Here is a 20399-nt window from a genome sequence, read left to right as displayed (position 1 = left end):
AGCGTCCGGGAGCCGGGGTGGGAAAGGCTGCTGGAGATCCAGGAAGGCTCCATCCAGCGGCCTGATAAGGAGCGACCTCCCTAATGTCTTACTAAATGTAAAAACGCATAATAAAAATAACCGCGACGGCCAACAAGTGTTTCTATTATAGTTAAGTTACCATTTGGGTGCCAAAAGGAAAAAATCGAATATAGTTGTACATGTTGGTAAATGCAAAAGCTTATCTCTCAAGTGGGGAGCTGGGTGGCCGGGTGAGAAAGGTTTAAGAGGGAGTTTTTACTATATGCTGTGTTTGTCTTTTAAATTTTACAGCGTATCCATGTTTCACTTCTGCCTCTACACATCTATCCATGTGCCGTGTACACATAGAATGAAGAGTAATTGCCAAACATAAATGCCCAATACCTAAATGTGATTGTATATACATTTGTATATAAGTAGTTGCCAAATTAAGTACATACATGGAGAAGTGTAGCTACATCTCCTGTGCAGAAGAATTCCAAATATTAGTCGTGGATACTACAAAGAGGTGGAGCGTAACTGCCCAACCTTAATGTAGGCTGCACACAGTGACTTCTTTCCAAAGAGGAGAGTATGGAGAGGAAGGGCGGGCCACACAAGTAGCTTTCCTTGAATACAACCTGGCAAACCCTCTCAGACAGACGATCAAGGTCAACATCAACACTGATAAGTCATGTGGATGGTATGCACCCTTGATATGATGTCATGAGAATGATAGTTAACCTGGGGAGTCTCTCTCCCCAAAACCCACACTCCCAGTCTCATCATAAGAAAACACCAGGCAAACCCCAGCTGAGGGACATTCTATAGGTCGCCTGATCAGCTCTTCAACACTGTCTGTCAAGGCCATCCAAAACAAGGGAAGTCTGAGAAACTCACAGCCAAGAGGAGCCTAAGGGACATGACCACTTCAGTATAATGTCGCCAGGTTGGGAATGTGGAACAGGAAAAGGTAACAAGTAAGCCAACCTTAATAAAGTGGGGACTTCAGATAACAACGTGTTAATGGTTCATCTACTGTGAGCAACAGACCCTCCTGATGTAAGGAATAATCAGATAAACTGAGACCCAGGTGTATGGAAACTCGCTGTACTGCTCTCAAATTTTTTCTCTTAACTCCAAGGCTATTCCAAAATAGAACGTTTATTTTTATATACATATATAAAATAATTCCCTGGCTCAAAATAAAGGCGATGTTTATTGTAGTTAAGGGTGAGGTCACTGGGTTTCCAACGGGAACTGAGTTTCCAATTATTCCCTGAGTGAGCTAGGCCACATGCCTCAAACTCTCTGAACCTGTTTTCTCACCTGTAAAAAGGGGATTGATCTATTGCTAGGTCCCCAGCTGTGGCGAGAACAATCACCTGAAGTGCCTGGGCAGAGCAACTAAGGGGAAAAAAATTATCTGATGCCAACATCACACTTACACCAAAGAAAATCCAAACAAAGATGTAAATGTAAAAAGGAAAACCATGAAAGTACTAAAAAAAATAAAAATAAAAAAAATGGTTTTGTTTGTTTGTTTGTTTTAAGTATCAGAGAAGGGAAGGCCTTACTAAGTTTGCCCCAAACCCAGAAGCCCAAAAAGCATGAGAAACTTAACTACATAAAAACTTTAAATTCTGCAACACTAGCAATGGCATTTGTATAAGGCTATTCCTTGCATGTTGTTTATAATAGCAAAAGAGGAAGCAGCCTAAATCTCCATAGAAAGGAGGCTGGTTAAATACATTTTGACACATACGTCCAGCTATTATATAGCTCTCTATGTACTCGGAGACATATAGAAAGTTCTATCTATAGAAGTATATAATTAAGTGAAAAAAGCAAGGTGCAGAAGAAGTGTATTAGGTAAGCTCTCGTTTGGGTAAAGAAAAAAACAAGAATATGTATATATTTGTAAAGGCATAGTATATCTCAGGACAAGAGTAGGGGGTATTGACTGATTATCCTTTTTTTTTTTTGTATTGCATAGACAAAAACACGTGCTCGAATCTTTAAAAATTACCTTTAGAGTCTATGGCACAGAGAAGTGTCCATAAATGATAGCCATTTCTATCCTAAGACAATGCCTCCCTCTTCCTTTCCTCACCAGAGGCCACCTCTCTGCCCCCAATTCTAGCCCACAGATCTGGAAGAAGATGGATGGAACCCATTTTCTTTACAAATGGAAGATAGAATGGGGTGGAAGTGGTGGTGACTGGTCAGTGACCCTGGAGCGAAGGCTCAGAATCCCTGAGGCCTGTCCAGGCAAAGCTTCAGGTTCTCTCCCGGGGGTGGGACACCAGCCCACGCTCCTGAAGTAGGCGCCTCTCTCCCGAGAGAAGACTAATTTTACAAGAATAGAAACGGGGTGGTTCTTGGGGAAAAGGTCACAAATATCTCCTGTCTGAAGGAAGTAGAAGAGGAAGGAGACTGGCAGCTAGATCAACAGAAACTCAGACAGATGGATGGCTGGTAGGAACCAAAAAAGGAATCTGTGATTCTATTTACTGCTTTATTTCAAGGGGAGGCACATGTCTTGCCACATCGCCCCCTATGGGCTGTCTCCTGTCTAGCACTTTATTTTTACGTTTTGTTTTAGTTCCAGTATTTCCCACACTAGGACATAAGCTCGGTGATGGCTTTCTTTTATTATTAGGGGGGTAACAACAACAACAAATACCACTTATGGAGGACTTCTTATGGACCACACTCTTGCCATCGCATTACCTCGTTTAACTTTCATCCTCCCTAAGAAGACCGTAGGAACCTTCAATCCCCATTTTTTTTTAAACAGAAAAAAGCACCATGCTTTTCTCTAAAAGAGGGGCAGAGTGAATCCCCCTCCTCCCTCCTTCCCCCATAGCGACCACCTAACCCAAGCACCATTGCCACAGCCACGGCAAGCACTGCCTTCTGAATGACTGTCTCTCTGCCTTGTCCGAGCTTTCCTGGCCCAGCCAGCGGTCACAGCATTCATAACTGAGAAACGAAAGGTATTATTTTCAAACATATTCTAGGATACCCGTTCTTTATCCGTAGGTTTCCTCTTAGGTCAAACTCTTAATTGAAAAACCCAAAGACACAGATTCTATCATTTTTGTCATCGTATCACTGGTGATAATAATCTAGTCCTGCTAGTTGGGCTGTGTGATCACAGACCCATCGTTTCACCCATGGAGACCTCTCGTTTCACGTGTGCAAAATACCTGGATTGGAGCCGCGGTGTTCAACTTGGGGTGATACTGCCCCCTGGGGAGCATTTGGAACTGTGGGGAGATGGTTTAGTCCTCACCAGGAATAGGGGCTGTCCCTGGCTTTTCAGTCAAGGGTGAAAGCAAGGTTGCCCTCTAGCAAGGAGCTGATCAGTCTCAGCCCCCACAATAAACATCCTGTTACTCAGGACACCCATGTTCCATGATCCCAGGAGGCACAAAAGCAGGTGAAAAACTGTTCTAATGACCTGAGCCAAGAACCAAACTCCATTTGTTTCTACGTATTAGGTAGATCTGCTAGGTCTCCTTGTCTTGGCCCTGGGTGGGGGGGGGGCGCCTTATGTAGTAGGTGCCCTGTGGGGCCCAGTGGCACAGTGTCCCCAGTCACCTGCACTGGGTGCTCCAGATGTGGCCTGTGTGTGAGTTGCGTGTGCCTTCCTATTATAATTGACCCTCAGCTTGCCTGGCTCTGGGTTTTAGTCACGTCCATAGCTGCTGCCCAGGGTGGGGGTGGGGCACAGGGGGTCTTACCCTATGGTGTGGGATTCACCCCAGCGGGTTCTGGTGCCAGTTGAGACCATCGTGTGCGTGTCACTTGTGGTGCTAACTGGGCAGTGCACTGCTGTGGTCTGAAGCCGACCTCCAGGTATGTTTGTTTTGGGGCCTCTGGGGAGAGGCTCCAGTGCAGGTCCAGGTCACCCACTGCCTGTGACTGACCGGGGACTCCGTGGTAGGACGCTGCCTGAAGTACACCTGAATTCGCTTGGGAGAAGCCACACTGTGAACCGAGGCCTGCTGCCGCCTGCCAGCTCCCACAGGCATAGCCACTGATAACGCCTCCTTTGCGAGTTGAAGGAGCAGGGATCTCAGAGTCAGATGCATATCGGTCACCAGGTTAATGTACGTTCTGGTTTGGTGCCAATGCGGAGCCTGGAACTACTCAGCAGAAGCCTCAGAGCACCCCAGGCCTGCCTCTGCCCGCCTGGGGCCTGCAGACCCCAGAGAACTGCCGGAGAGAGTGTAATGTGGTTGGGCGGGTCCGGCTCCTCAGGAGAAAGTGCCTCCAGCCTGGGAAGTTGGGTGGGGCGGGGTCTCAGTGCGTCAGCGGGGCGTAGTGAGCGACGCTCTCCAGACCAATCAGATTCCGATTTGGCCTTAAGCGTAGGGGGCGGGGTCAACACAGGAAAGGTGGAGCCCCGCTGCAGGGGACTAGAGCTACACACAGGGAAAATGGCGACTGTCCTCCACCCCTTGCCTCAAAGCCACACACCTCAGTCTCTCCCTGTAGGTTTCTGATGCCCCCCTGAGTCACTGTGCCTCCAGTGGAGCCCAGGGTGAGAGCCTGCAACCAAGTGAGTCTGTGCGGGCCCTTTAAGAGGAAGTCTGGGTTTCCCGCAGTCTTTTGTCCCCACCCTGTTATCGGAATGCTCACTATTTTTCACTGCCAGATGTTGTGGGGGCTCCTCTTCCCTGCACCATTAATTGGGCTGGGGAACCTGGTGTGAGGCTGCAGTCCTTTGCTCCTCCCGGGGGCATCTCCATGGCCGAGGTTGAGCCCTTCCTATTTTCAACCACCTCAGGGAGGTTTGGGGCCCATTCCACATCGGTGCCCCTCCTACCAGGCTCAACGCGGCTGCTTCTTTATATCCTTAGTTATAAAACTTCAGTTCAGTTAGACTTCAGATAGTCTCCAGGTTGATTGTTCTGTAATTTAGTTGTCATTTTAATGTGTTCACAGGAGGAGAATACAGCATTTATCTACTCAGCCATCTTGGATCTCTCTCAATTTTAAATGGTTTTTGAACTTCTGAAATAATAATGCATGTTCACCTTTGCAGAAATACGTCTAACATGTGCTTGTTCCCAATGGCACAGAAACAAGAATAAAAAGTAACATCCCTCAGGCCCCCAGACTGAGGGACTCAGTCAGTCTAGGTGAGGGACCTTTCCTGCAACCACAGGACAGACTTCGGGACTTCCCACCAGGGGGCGCAGGTGAGCGGGCCTGCGTGGATCGCAGCCCTTGGGCTGAGCATAGCTGGGGCTGGCAGAAGCTCAGGGGCTGTGTATTCATTGCAAGCAGCCCTCCAGTGTGTAAACACCATCCTTTCAAGGGATGGCATAACAAAATTGTGTCTTAGACATAATGAGTGCCCCAGAGAGTGGCAACAGCTCCGCTCTGGGGGAGCATGCCTTCTGGTTGCTATGGAATCGTCACAGCCACTCTTGTTTCCAAAGGCACCGAGTCAAATCCCTTTTGTGACCAAAAGCCTTAGTTTTGCCACCTTTATGATAGATGGCGTTGTACTTTCCAGTCCTACCCATTAGGATAGCTGAATAAATTTGCACACAGTTGGGAGCCACTCAGAAAAGTGCTGGAATGAACGAACACAAAGTAACATGCTTACATTATTTTTAAAGTATTTTTTAAAACCGGCTAATCATGCTGTTCCAGATCGCCTCTCATTCAACCCTCAGAACAACCCTCTAAGGTAGGTACTATTATTTTCCCTGTTTGATAATTGAGAAAATGGAGACACAGAGAGGGCTAGCAACTTTCCCAACATCACACAGCTAAGGAGTGGTAGAGGCAAGTTTTAGTCTTGTCTGTCCAAACTCCACAGCTTGCATGCCTAACCATTGCACAAGTAGCCATTCTGCTTGAGATAAAGATGCCTGAACTGGAGCCAGATGACATGGTTGGATCAGTATTTTTATACTGAGTAAATTGGTCCTAGGCAAATCTCCTGGTTTTAACTGTTTCTCCATCAACAATTGTGGTCTAAGGAGAGTGCGACTCTTCACTAATATCCCTCTCACAGGGTTGTGTAGGTGCCATATTTCACATATGCTTTGCAAACTGTAAAGAGGTGTACAAAGCCAGGGGCAATATGCAGATGTCACTAGAGTGATAAGGAAGCAGCTGTGGCTATCTGAGTCTGACATGAAAGAGACTAGGCAGTGGGTTATGTAGATTTCTGAGGCAGTGTTGCTCCAGGCAGAGGGCACAACAAGTGCCACAGCCCTGAGGCAGGACTGCTCTGAAGCCTCTGCAGTGAAGCTGAGTGAGCCGGGTGGGGAATGGCGGGGGAGGAAGTCAGAAGGGCACAGGCCAGAGCACGGAGGGCCTCACAGGCGTGGCAGGGATTTTGGCTTTTACTCTGGGTCCAGTGGGAGCTGGACAAAGGGACTCGGGCAAAGGAGGGACAGGATCTGATTGTGCCTCGGCAGTATCTCCCTGACCAATGGCTTGAGAACAAGCCGTGGAGGGACAAAGATGGATGCAGGGAGACCGTGAAGAGGTCCGTGCACTCATCAGAAGATAATGGTGGCCTGGACCAGGGAGGTGGCAGTGGATACAAGGAGAAGTGGTCAGATTCTGACCATGACCAGGATTTGCTGACAGAGCGAATGTGAGGAGTAAAAATAGAAGAGACATTGATTTCTCCAAGGTCTCTGACCTGGAGAAGGAGGGAGCTGCCACTTCCTGAGAGGGAGACTGTGAAGAACAGGCTAGAGGGGGGCACCCTTGGGGGTCAATTCTAGCCTTGCTGGTTTGGGAAGCACCCTGCACCCTATTTTTACATGGGAAGATGGATTCTGATTCTGCAAGATTACGTTTGCAAAAGGGCATGCTTTACAGGGATGGGAGGAATTTTTGACCGTTTTGCAATATATCATAGCATGTAAATCAGCAGTTAGTGGCATGTAATTACATTTTATTTTATTTAACAAGCACTTATATACCCCGTAGGGTGTGGCAGGCACTGTATATATAATATAACTCATGATATATGCTACCTCATTAGATCCTCACAAGAGCCCCATGTGGTAGCTCCTGTTATTGTCCCCATTTTACAGATAAGAAAACTGAGGCACAGAGGTTAAGTAATTTGCCCAAGATTATGAAGCTAGTAAGAACACAGCAGAGCTGGAAGTTGAACCCAAGTAGTCCTGTTCAGAATCCCTGCACTTAACATGTTAATTAAGTAATTAAGTGAATTAACTTTTGTACACATTGGCTGTTGTCATCATTATCATCGAATGGATGCACGAAGCAGGAAATTTCAAGAGAACTACACCATATAAAATAAATTCAGACTCACCATGTGCCCTGTTGCCCTGGGGTCTTCCTCTTCACATGAGCGGCTTCCTCTGCAAAAAAAAACACAAAACATTAAATTTACCATCTTCACCATGTGTACGTGTACAGTTCCGTAGTGTGAAGTACATTCACATTGTTGTGTAACAGATCTTTAGAAATGTTTCGTCTTGCAGAATGGAAACTCTATACCCATTAAACATGAATCCCCTCTCCCTTCCTCCCAGCCCTTTGTCCTGTCTATGATTTTGACTACCTCAGACACTTCATATTGAGTACAATGAAACACTGCTTGCTTTCTAGTGACTGGTTTATTTTACTTAGCATAACGTCTTTCAGGTTCCTCCATGTAGTAGCATACATCAGAACTATTTCTTTCTTTTGAAACATTGCATAGTGTTCCACTGTGTGTACGTGGCACATTTGCTTTATCCATTCATCCGTGGATGGACATTTGGGCTGTTTCTACCTCTTGGCTAATGTGAATAATTCTGCAGTGAACCCAGGTGTGCAAATATCACTTTGAGGTCCTGCTTTGAATTCTTCTGGACATAGACATCCAGAAGTGAGATTGCTATTTTTTATTTTTTTAAGGACTTCCATAGTTTCCCATAGTGGTTTCACCACTTTCCATTCTCGCCAACAGTGCACAAGGGTTTCAGTTTTCCCACATCCTCTCCAACACGTGCTATTTTCTGTCATTGTTGTTTTTTTTAACAGTGACTATCCTAATTGATATGAGGTGATATCTCATCATGGTTTTGATTTGCGTTTCTCTCATGGTTAGTGATGTTGAGCATCTTTTCATGTGCTTGTTGGCCATTTGTGTATATTTGGGGAAATGTCTATTTAAGTCCTTTGACTACTTTTATTTTTTTTTGAGAGTTTACATACTTTATTATACGTTCTCGTTTTTATTATTTTTCTGAATATAAACTATCCAGAGGTTGATTATTATGAAGTCCTGAGTTATATTGGGCTGAGTACATTGTGTGTGTGTTTGTGTGTCTGTGTGTGTCTGTGTCCTAGACTTGTTTTTATTATTAGTTTCAGGTATACAAAACAACATAGGGATTAGACATTTACACACCTCACAAAGGGATAACCCCAACAAGTCTACTACCCATCTGACACCGTACACAGCTATTACAATACTAGTGACTATATTCCCTATGCTGTACTTTACATCCCATGACTATACATATTTTTATAAAATTATAGTTCACATTCAATATTATTTTATACTAGTTTCAGGTGTATAGCATCGTGGTTAGGCATTTATATAATTTATTAAATGATCCCCCCACAAGTCTAGTACCCATCTGACTCTATACATAGGTTTTACAATATTATTGATTATATTCCCCACACTGTACTTCACATCCCCATGACTATTTTGTGACTACCAATTTGTACTTCGTAATCCCTTCACCTTTCTCACCATCTCCCCAATCCCCCTCCCATCTGGCAACCATCAGTTTGTTCTCTGCATCTGTTTTGTTTGTTCATTTATTCTGTTCTTTAGATTCCACATATTAGTGAGATCATATGGTATCTGTCTTTCTCAATCTGATTTATTTAGCATAATATCATCTAGGTCCATCCATGTTGTTGCAAATGGTAAGATTTCATCATTTCTTATGGCAGAGTAATGCTCCATGTACCACAATTTCTTTATCCAGTTGTATATTGATGGACATTTTGATTTCCGTATCTTGACTATTGAGAATAGCGCTGCAATCAACGTAGGGGTGCATTTGGATTAGTGTTTTGGATTTCTTTGGCTAAAGACCCAGGAGCAGAATTGCTGGGTCATAAGGGAGTTCTATTTTTAACTTTTTGAGGAACCTCCATACGGTTTTTCACAGTGGCTGCACCAATCTGCAATCCCACCAAAAGTGCACAAGGGTTCCCTTTTCTCCACATCCTCACCAACACCTGTTTGCTGATGTATTGATGATGGCCATTCTGACAGGTATAAGGTGATATCTCATTGTGGTTTTAATTCTTTGAGCATCTTTTCATATGTCTGTTGGCCATCTGTATGTCCTCTTTGAGAAATGTCTATTTAGGTCCTCTACACATTTCTTAATTGGATTGTTTGGAGTTTTATGGTGCTGAGTTGTGTGAGTTTTTTTTTTTAAATAAATTTTGGATATTAACCCCTTACCATATGTATCTTTGACAAATATCTTCTCCCTTTCAGTAGGATGTCTTTTTGTTTTGTTGACAGTTTCCTTTGCTGTGCAAAAACTTTTAGTTTGATGTAGTCCCATTTGTTTATTTTTTCTTTTGTTTCCTTTTCTTAATGAGATATATCAGTAAAAACTTGGACGATTTTTAAATCTGGTGGTTTTTTGTTATTGTTGAGATGTAGGGGTTTTAAGATATATGTTCTGGATATTAACAGTTTACCAGATATATGATTTGCAAATATTTTCCCTCGTTCCTTAGGTTGCCATTTCTAGTGTGGACCTCAAAAGGAATATATCTGCCAAGAAGGACTCCTTGTGGTTAGCTGGACACACATTTATAACTAGAGTCTAGCAGTCATTGCTGACAGAAGCCTCTCATACACTCTGCATTCCAGGGAAAAGCCGTAGAGTGAGCTGAACTCAGGGAATTCCTGGTGTCATCTTCCAAACACTGGACCAAGACCTGCCCTGTCTAATCATTTGCATCTATACCAACCAATCAGAGCAGCTCCACAGTGACCAATCAGAACACAAGAATCTAACCAATCAGGATAGTGCTATTTGAACCAGTCAGACTGTGCATATTTGGATTCCTCATTTGCTTAAAAATGGACCAATCAGGAACCAGGGCAAGAACTTTCTCTATGAAAAGCACCCTCTCCTTGTCTCCACCAGTGCACTTTTGGTTTCTAGCAGAGGGTGCATTTTCCATTTGCAAACTGTTTGCCTGAAAAAGGTTTTACCTTTTACTGTACCCTAGACTTGGGACTCCTGTTGGCATTAGATTGGTGGCAGTAACATTTTGTTGACACTAGTCATCATAAATTTTAATAGCCCTATCTCACCTGACCTATCAGCTCTATGAAGTGAAGGGCAGTATCTGCCATTCTAGTCCCCCAGTGTCTAGTCCCCCAGTGTCTAGCTGTTGGGGAAAGTCGTTGAGAGGATGTGGCCACCAGTGGACCAGAGAGCTGGGTCCTGGCAATCTGATTGCCAGTTGTCAGGAGCGCTGGATCCTGGGGCACAGAGAGGCTCCTCACTTGCTCCCCTGTCCTTGGAATGAAAGTTCTGCCCACACTAAGAGAGGTTTCAAGAATGCAGCCTTAAGAGAGCAATGAGTTGTGGAGACCATCTGGACGGTACACATGACTGAACCCAGTTAGGGCCTCTGTAGAAACGTCAAGATTCTGGCCTGTGGGTGTGGAGAGCTACTCGTCTTGTGGCCTCGTAAGTAAGTTCCCTTGGTTGTCAACCCTGCCTTCCTACCCATCTGGATGGAGCAGTTCGTCTCTCTCTGCCCTCTCTTCTTGCCCTCCATGTTGATGGTGGGGGGAGGTTTCAGATTTCACCGGAGAAGCTCCAGAGTTTTCACTAGTGCCATGGCTGGTGCATACGAGGTCTTCCCCAGATATTTCCCGAAGGCAATAAGGAAGGGCTGAATAAATTCTCCCGGAAGAACCGGGAGAGGTATTTGGGAACACCCTATGGCTTCCTGCCCAAGACCAATACTATCCAATAGAGAAGTGTAGTGAGAGATATGATTTTAAATCATTTAGGAGCTGTATTTTAGAAAAAGAGAGACAGGTGAAATTAATTTTAATCATATATTTTCCTTAAACTGTATCCAAAATATTATCATTTTAACACGCAATCAATTTAGAGCTTGTAAATGAGGTTTTATAAAATCCTTTTTCGGTCTTATGTCTTAAAAACACCTCAGTTCATTGGAGCCACTATTTCAAGTGCTTCATAAGGGCGTGTGGCTAGTGGCGAATGCTTGGGAGAGTGCAGCCCAAGCCCGTGGCCCTCCAGGTCCTCTGGGACCCTGCAGTACCCAAGCCGGCGCCTGGCATCTGGTGGGCGCTTGGTAAGGTGTGCTGGATGGAAGGAAAGAATGAATGCAGCCGTGGGGCAGTGAATAGAGGTCTCCGATGCCAACAGGTGTACAAACCCCGCTCTCACAGGAACTTGGCTTGATTCCAAGAAGAAAGCGATCAGCCTTCCAGGCAGGAAGTCCAGCTCTGGTGCCAGGACACGCAGCCTACAGGACTGCCCCAGGCCGGGGTCTCCAACATGCCGTGACCCTGCGGGTGAGCAGACAGGGCGGGGGGCTACGGGAGCCCCAGGTACAGGGGATGGGTGACAGCTGGTGGGAGGTGACGCGGCTCACCAGGTTCTGGGACCAGCGCTGGCACAGACTTCCCAGGTATCCACCGAGACTGGGCGACTTGCAAAGCCCCCGCCTTGGCTCTGATAGGGGATCGATGGGGAAAGTGGGGCGCCTCACTGGGGATGTCCCCAACGCGCTTGGCAGCAAGGTGGCCAGAGGTGGCACTCTTGGCTGGGGGAGTGGGTGGAGGTGGGGACGAGTAATGCGGGGAGACCCACCCAGGGTCGGGAATCTGGGAGTGGGGTGATCCGGGTAGTGGCTCCAACTCCGGGCAGCTGCGCGCTGACCTCCGGCTAGGAAAGCTTCGAGGAGCGCAAGCAATCGGTCGCCTCCATTCAGCGGGCTCCGCAGTTGCAGGGAGAGAAGAATAACCGCGCCCATGTATCAGGCGCTCAGCCTACTGTGTCTGACCGGGTTAGCTTTTCTCTGCGCAGCCACTTGTTTCGGATAGCGGGCTTTGGAATCTCAGTTTATGCGCTGTGCGCCTCTGGGCAAGTTACCTACCCTCTCTGGACTCCAGTTTCCACCTCTGTAAAAGAAGAGCTGAAACTAGAGGACGCCCCCCCCCCCCCAAAGGATTTCTGTGGGCCTTCTGTGTGCTAGGGACCCAGGAAGCGCTTCCTAAATGTTAGATGTTGTTATTTCCCCAGGGTTGATCTCCTGAGATAGGATATCTCCAGGCCTCATTTTACCCATGAGGAGACACGGCCTCAGACAGGTTAAGTAACTTGCCATCGCAATTAGATGGAAACAGCAGATTTGAACCCAGGAAGTAGAACTCCAGAGACTGGACCTCAATGTCTAATCCAGGTCCCACTTTTTCTTACAAAGATGGAGGTGGGGCTAAGATGCTCCTGAGATCCCTTCTCTCCGCCTGTGTAATGGGTACAGTAATAGCACCTAACCAGTGGGTTACTGTGGATTAACTGAACTAACACACAGTATGCCTCCCTACTAGCGTGTACAAGCCCCCGGGGTAGGATTTTTTTTTTCGGTTTTGCTGGCAGATACTCCCCCAGTGCCTGGCACATACTAGATGCCCAATTAATACTTGTTGAACGACTAAGGAGCACCCACTACTTTTTGTCCTTACAATGATCCCTGCTTGCCCCACATGCCTGACGAGGAGACTGAGGTTCAGAAAGGTTAAGTGACTCATGGGAGGTGACAGGTGCCGGGTAGACGAATCAACATATGAACCCAGGTCTGTTTCCTCCTCCAGTCTGTTCGGTCTTGACGTCCAATCCAGGTTCCATCACCTCCTGGTAGGGTGACTGTGGCAAGTGACTTAACTCTTCTGTGCCCCAGTTTCCTTATATCTAAAGTGGGGACACTAATGGTACCTACGCCGTGTCGTGTTGTCAGGATTAAATAAAGAGAAGGCATTCTGCGCAGTGCTGGCACGTCGCAGGAACGCAGTAAACACTGGTACGGTGACAGCCGACGGCCCACTCCTAGAGTGGAGGGGAGGCAGAGAGGAGAGTGGAGGTCAGAGGCCCCGTTTGCTCTCTGGAACATTCCTGAGCACAAAGGGAGGGGTGTCACAGGTGTCCCACTCTCCATCTTATGTGCAGGCGGCAGCCTGTCACAAGGACCGGCAAGCCTCCTGTTGTTCTCTCTGCTTCAGTTGATTCCTTGTTGGCAGATGAGGCTTTTGGGAGGAGGATTTCTGGTGGCAAGGACAGTTATGCAGTGGCGATTCTAGCTACACCTGTTCAAATATCATCTCTAAGTATCATCCAGCTCTGGGACTTTGTCAAGTTGCTTTCTGAGCCCCAGTTCCCCGATCTGTTAAATGGGCCCAATAATAGGACCTCATAGGGTTGTCGGAAGGGAAATCTGAACTCATGTCTAGACGGCATTTGGCACAGTGTCTGGCACATAACTCCTGGCAGCTGTTGTTGCCTGTATTATTTGATGCTTGAAGCTTCTTTCTTTCTATCCTGACCTTAGGATCTGCTGCTATGCAGGTGAAACTATTCCAGGAACATTAAATAAAGTGCCTTTCCCTCAAACTCCTTCTGATGTAGAGAGTCACATTCCAGGGATTCCCCATTCAAATCCTTGGAGCGTTGTGTGCTCATAGGGCAAGTGGTGCCCTGAAGTGTGCCAGAGCAGTTCCTGGGGACAGTAAGCTGGCATGTGATGGGAAGGGCACTGTGCCATCCTTAGGGAACTCCACCCTTTAATGTGGGCACATGGTGGTGGTGGGATCCTAGCCTTTTAGTATCATTTGAGTCGTTCACATTTGCTCTGCTTGCTCTGTTATGCTAAGAGTTATGCTAAGCTCCAGCTCTAGTAATCAGTGGAACCTGGGCTCCAGAGCCGGGCTGCCTGAGTTCCAATCCTGCCTCTGCCACTTTTTAGCTGTGTGGCCTTGGGCCGAGTTCCTTAACCTCTCTGTGCTGCAAATCTGTAAAATGGGATGATTGTAAAATACCTAACTAATAGAGCTGCTGTGAGGATTAAATGTAAACAACATATATATGGTGATAAGAACAACGTCATGATAAACATTAGCCATTTATGTATGTCATGAGTCTCTCCATTTTACAGCTGAGGAAACTGAGGCTCAGGGAAATGAAGAATCTGTCCAAAGACAAAGCAATCTTTTCTTGTCTCGCAACTGCCCATTCATTTCCATTCCACTGCCACCATCTTCATTCAAGCCTCCCTCTTTCCATGTCCAGATTTCTTCAGCTGACCCCGTCTAGGATCTCTGTTTCCTGTGTTTGGGGCTCCCAGCATCTGCAGCTTCCAGAAGGTTCTCTGTCTCCTTCACTTCCAAAACTTTAGGGGTTTCCCAGTGATCTTGGACTTAGTTCTTTTTGTTTTACTCTTTCCATTGTTTTATCTGATTAGTAATATAATGCGGAACCAAGTTACTTTAAAAATGTATGCCTTATAAAACTATTTGCATAGGATGTGAGAAAATCTGCACTTTCATCCCCTGGTGATAATCATTATTTAGAGTTTCATGTATGTCCCTGTAGGTTTCTCCCCCTTCCCCCACTATAATAAGATAAATCTTTTTTTGAGTTGTCTTGAACAAAAATGAGATCATACTGTCCAAACTATGTGCAGTGCACAGCAGAAAATTTTCAGAACTTAATGTATTTGTTGAGCACTACATTTCCACGTGGTGTAAAATCCAAAAGATGTCTAAGCAAATATCGAAAAATCTCTCCCTTCGTATTTGTCCCCAACTACCCAGTAGCTCTCTCCAGAACCTGCCACACTTGCCAATTTACAGTCCGCCTGCAAAGAAAGGAAGAAACATGTAATTCCAGTTTCCAGGGCAGAATATGTGTCATAAACCACACTATATAAGAACATGGTATCGTTTCTAGAAATTTATGGAAATGGAGGTGGAGAAAAAACTTTACAAGGGAAAAATGCTGAGGTGCTGCTTTTCTTCTCCTACGTAATGGTGAGTTGGGAGATACAAAGTTCACGGAACATATCCATAGCAGTGGCTCTCAACTGGGACAGTTTTGTCTCCCAGAGAACATTTGTCTATTTCTGGAGACATTTGTGGTGGTCCCAGCTTGCGGGGGTGGTGATGGGGAGTGTTCCACTAGCATCCAATGGACAGAAGCCAGGGATGCTGCGAACATCCGACAATATTCAGGACCGCTTGGCACAGCAGACAGCTATCTGACCCCAAAAGTCAGTAGAGCCGAGATTGAGAAACCCTCACTTATACCTACAAAAGAATTACTGACATGTCCTTTTGCTCGGACTCTGATCTGGCTCAGCTCCATACTGATTGGCGGGCAGGACCCTGCATCCCACGTGTTCCGTGAGTCACGTGCTGCCAGGTCCTGTCATCTCACCTCGGGAAGGGCAGACAGTTCTTGTGGCAAGTAAAACCATCTTCTAGGAGATCACCATCCACCTCCTCTCATTTTAAGACCTTTCCTTTGATCATGCAATTTATAGGATAAGTCAAGTCTCTGTCTCCATCATGGGTAAATCCCGCCTTTTTTTTTTTTTTGAAAGGTGGTGGTTTACATTTACTATGGGCACCTTTCATAAAATACATGAAAGGGTGGCACCTGTACCTATGGGCCTCCAATGCTCGCAAATCATAGAAATAGGACTTTCTACTCTTCTTCTAAATGATTCAAATGCCATAGGAAACAGGACTGTGTGTTCTAGCGCACATAAACCTATGGAAATGTTACCCAGCCCTGGATAGTCTACTTCCGTCTTTCTTTCCAGAGAGGTAGAGTATATCTTCCCCATTTTGTCCGTGGAGGGCAGGAACTGAGACTCTGAAGGGTAGTATCATCTCAGAGGGGTAGAGTCTTAAAGTGCGAGTCAGGATTTGGTCAAGTCAGCAGCCTTGAAGGTGGGCGGGTTCCAGCATGGAAGCAGCTGTGGTTCCAGAATGTGGGCTGTCCTTCATTCCTTGCAGGGACAAGCCTTCGTCATTGTGGAGTGAAACTCTTAAGGGCTGAGTCTACAGAATAAAGTGGCCAGTGCCTGAGGGTATCTAATGGAGCATCCGGTTGCAGAAGAGTTCTTTATTGAATAGAGAACTCTACCTTAGTCTCCGGGGTGGGAGGGAACCACCACCACCAACAACAACAACAAAACCAACCAACGCTACCTTTCCTTATGGTGTCCAAGAAATAGAGTAATCTCTAGAAAGGACTTTGTTCTTTTTATTGCACTGATACGGAAATAAGATTGATGAGAGGGAGGGCTTGGGGTTCAGGAAGAAAGAAATACACAATTTGGTCCCTGAGTTAGGGCTTCTGCTCAACGCTAGCACACGGAGGCCAGGGTACAGACGTAATGTTGGAGTTCAAGGACTGATCTGTGTTTAGTGGGCAAGACGCAGTTAGTGGTTATTCTCTGGCTGACAAAGGGAGACCAGAGTGGCATAAAATTGTCACAAGACAGTAAACATTCCCTCCCTGGGAGCCCAGCAACGTGACTAAGAGCTCAAACAGGGTTGTGTTGAAGGCAGAAAAAGATGGGTCAGTAAAAACGAGAGGGCCCACTGTCTCTGCAGAGAGGAGAAACACCTGTATGTTCCTACAGGTAAGAGGGGGTGCTTTGCCGGAGGGCGGGGACAACATAGACACGAGGGGGAACCCTTGGGAATGTGTCATGGGACGAGGACAGAAACTGGGGCTGTCCTGCAGCTTATCGCCAGATGCCAGGTACCGAAAAATGCACAACAAATATTTGTTAGAGGAAACAATGACTGGGGAAGTAGGAGGCGAGAGAGAATGTGTTGGCTGTAAAAGCTCAAGAGCTGTCTCTCTGAGTTGGAATCTGGGCTTCCCTGGGTCGTAACTAGAGACTCTGGGTGAGTCACTGTATTTGCTGGCCTTAGTTTGCTTGTCTGTACAATGGGTAGTATGCTAAGAGCTCCCACCTCCACCGGTGGATATTAGGGCTAATAAGAAAATGTGGTGCATTGTAAGCACTCAATAAATATTCGCTCTAACTCCTTCTCTTCCTTCTTGTATTTCTCTTCTTCCGCTGGGAACAATGATGTTGATGATGATAATCAAAGTTCAGAGAGGCAGGGGTTTAAATCCCATTCTGCCTCTGTTTAGCTGTGTGACTTTGGGCAAATTACTTAACCTCTCTGGGCCTCACAGGGATAATAAATCCTCTCCATAAGGTTGCTTGAGGATTCAATGGCTACTGCATGGGAGAGGCATAGTGCAGTGCCTGGCGCTCCAGTAAGTGCTGTGTAAATGGTGCTGTCTTTATGCTCTGTATTATGCCAGGATGCAGTCAGGTTCAAAGTTCAAGGTTAGTGAATCGCTCCATGTTGGCCCTGAGTTCCCAGAGTGGAGTGCTCGGAGACAGGACACTCTTACAGCTTAGGCGATTTCCCACCACCTAAGGGTCAATGTTCCCCAAGATAAACCCCAGCTGAGGAAATGCTAATCACTAGGTTGGGTCATTTACAGGAAGGATGGTCCTTATTTGTGGGGAAAGAAAGAAGGGGCTGCGTACGATTTTTGTGTTTTCAAAAATGCCAGAACAAACAGGTTCCGTTTCCTATAGCATTTGAATCTGGGTGAACATCCCATTTAGAAAAAGAGAAGAAAAAAAAAAAAAGAAAAAGAGAAGAAAGTCCTACTAAATTTCTTGAAAATTTAGTCAATTCCTTGGTGAAGAGAAAGCATGAAGGACAATTTTTTTTTTATTCTCGTTTAGAATTTTCTGCTTCTGTTCGTGGCTTTGATACGGATCTCTTGCACACACAGACCTTATTTCCTGAAGGGTCTAAGCCTATGGCTATGAAGGTGCCTGGGTCAGAGGCAGAACACGCCCTGGAAAACCCCAGGGGGCCAATGCTTAGTTAGGGGAGGGGTTTGTTAAACTGGTGATTAGAGGTTTTTAGGGGAGGGTTTTGTTAAAATGATGATTAGAGGTTTTGCCCTCACATGCTTTTAAGAAACTGTTTACATTGCCTGTATTTCCTTGTTCTAAACATTACATACTTCAGATACAGGATTCTGAAGCATTTGTTTGTAGTGGCATCGATGATGACAGCCAGACTAATCGTTGAGCTAACCTGATAAGCCCAGGGAGAACAACGGAGCCCTTGTGAGCAAACAAAATCAACGTCTCTGCTGAAATGGGGGTGTGTTTGAGCCTTGGATGGCCTGGTGCCCTGGCAACCTCTCGGGGACGTGTGGTAGCCTTCATGCTTTGTGTTGGAATTATCTTTCCAAGATCAGGAGAAAGGCATAGAAGCTTCCAGAACTGTGACTAAGAAAGCTTGGTTGAAATGAGATGCCTGGGAATGAGCCATTTCTTCTTGTTAAGTTCTTTTTAATTCCTTTTCAGGAATTCTTAGAAGCACAAACTTGAGTGTGTGTGTGTGTGTGTGTGTGTGTGTGTGTGTGTGTGTGTGTTGGGGGAAGAGGCGAGTATGCAATTATATTATTGTGTAACGCCCATTGTTCCCCAAAATTTAGTCGTTTGCGTTCCACCTTCATAATGTTTGCCCTGTTTCTTACCATGCATACTAATATTTATTCTTTTTACCTAATAGATTTGTTTTGAAAGGAAACATGTCATTATTGTATATGGAAAACTTACATCGTTGGCTTATAAATATAGGTGACTATATATTTATATGCATACATACATATAGGGAATACCAAACCGTGTTATGAAATTCTAGCTAGATTATCTTGAGTGAAAGAAGCTCGTCTCAAAGGGCTGCATTCTGTGTAATTCCATCTACATGACATTTTGGAAAAGGCAAAACTATCGGGATGGGGAAATACCTCAGTGGTGGGCAAACGGTGGGTGGGAGGAGGGGTTGAGGACAAATGGGTGGCTTGAGGGAGTTTTGGGGTGATGGGACCGCTCTGTGTCCTGATTACAGTGGTGGCTACGCCTGTGTTCAAACTCACAGAAACGTGCACCAAAAATATTTTACCGTATATTGATTTAAAAAACACAACAGTTAAATTCTCATCGTAAGTTGTGGCCTCATGAAGGTTCTGAGCTTGGAGCTTTTCTCTATCTTCGTTGAAAAAGAGACTTTGGCCAATTCAGAGAGGTATTAAAGACCTATTAGAACCAGTGGAGACTTTCCCTAGTTGTTATTTAGAAATATTGAATGGGAATTAAAATGGAAGGACCTACCACTGCTGATTTTCCACGAGGGAAATGATCCTTTCAAGAATTCCCGAACTGATCTGACACCCTCAATTTATAAATGGGATGTATTTGTGCCAAATGTGGATCCAGGCATGAGAACAGGCCTGAGGGAACCGTCCCCTCTCTTTTCCCCTCCCCTTCCCTCCCTCCCCCAGGGTAGACTCGCTGGTGCCAGTGTAGGTTTGTTTCTCTTCCCACTGGCTGAGATTGGCCACCACCAAGATATACTCCAAGTGATGGATGAGATGAATGAGAACATTGTGGGGCAGCATTCATTCATTCATTCATTCATTCAACAATATTAATTGAGTGCCTCCTACATGCCAGGCACGCTGTTAGATGCTGAGAATATAGTGAACAAAATACAGTAAGCCCTGCCCTTTCAGAGCTCTCAGCCCAGTGGAGGACAAAGATTGAACAATACTTGCATCAAGTTAGCATATAATTACAGTCTGGTAAGTCCTACGGGGAGAGGGCAGGGTGTTGCGAGAAACTTTCAAGGGGAACTATTTGGATGTGGAGGGGAAAAGGAGGCCTCTCTGCGAAAGAGCAGTTAGCCATGCCAAGAGTGGAGGGAAAAGCATTCTAGGCAGAGGGAATGGCATGTGCAAAGGCCATGATCCAGAAAAACAGGCCAGGGAGTATAGTGCAGGGCTCAGCAAACTACGCCATGCAGTTCAAATGTGGTCTGTGAACTAAGAATGGTTTTTATATTTGGCAACTGTTGACAGAACTCAAAAGAATAATACGTTCGTGGCACGTGAAAATGATGACATTTACATTTTGGTGTCCAGAAATTGGAATGTACACACCCACTCAATTCTGCATTGTCAGGGGCTGTCAGCTGTCTTTGTCAAGTGCAGGTGGCATGGGGAATGCATTCAGGGCTGTTGATTTTTAAATTTTCTTTTATTGCTGTGATGCATGTCATGTTCAGCATGTCAATCATGGTTTTTGTGTGCTTGTTTTGAGGCTTTAAGTAAATGGCACCGTTTACAAACTCAAAATGCTTTGTAGCTCACCTTGATTTATTTTTAAGCCTCCACAGCTTTTTGGGGGATTGG

General features: G+C 45.6%; 1 protein-coding gene across 1 annotated transcript in view; it reads left to right on the top strand.

Moving 5' to 3' along the window:
* Positions 1-11298: 11298 nt before the first annotated feature.
* The window catches only part of TMC5 (transmembrane channel like 5), a 52035-nt gene continuing 42934 nt past the window's right edge, over positions 11299-20399 (top strand). The window contains exon 1 of the mRNA XM_019753068.3: positions 11299-11605. The gene's annotated coding sequence lies outside the window, so the exon portion shown is untranslated. The remainder of the gene's footprint in view (positions 11606-20399) is intronic.

The sequence above is a fragment of the Rhinolophus sinicus genome, chromosome 10, assembly GCF_057876585.1.
Source record: "Rhinolophus sinicus isolate RSI-liver-muscle chromosome 10, RSI-T2T, whole genome shotgun sequence".
Lineage (NCBI taxonomy): Eukaryota > Metazoa > Chordata > Mammalia > Chiroptera > Rhinolophidae > Rhinolophus > Rhinolophus sinicus.
This window is presented reverse-complemented; position numbering and strand designations above follow the sequence as displayed.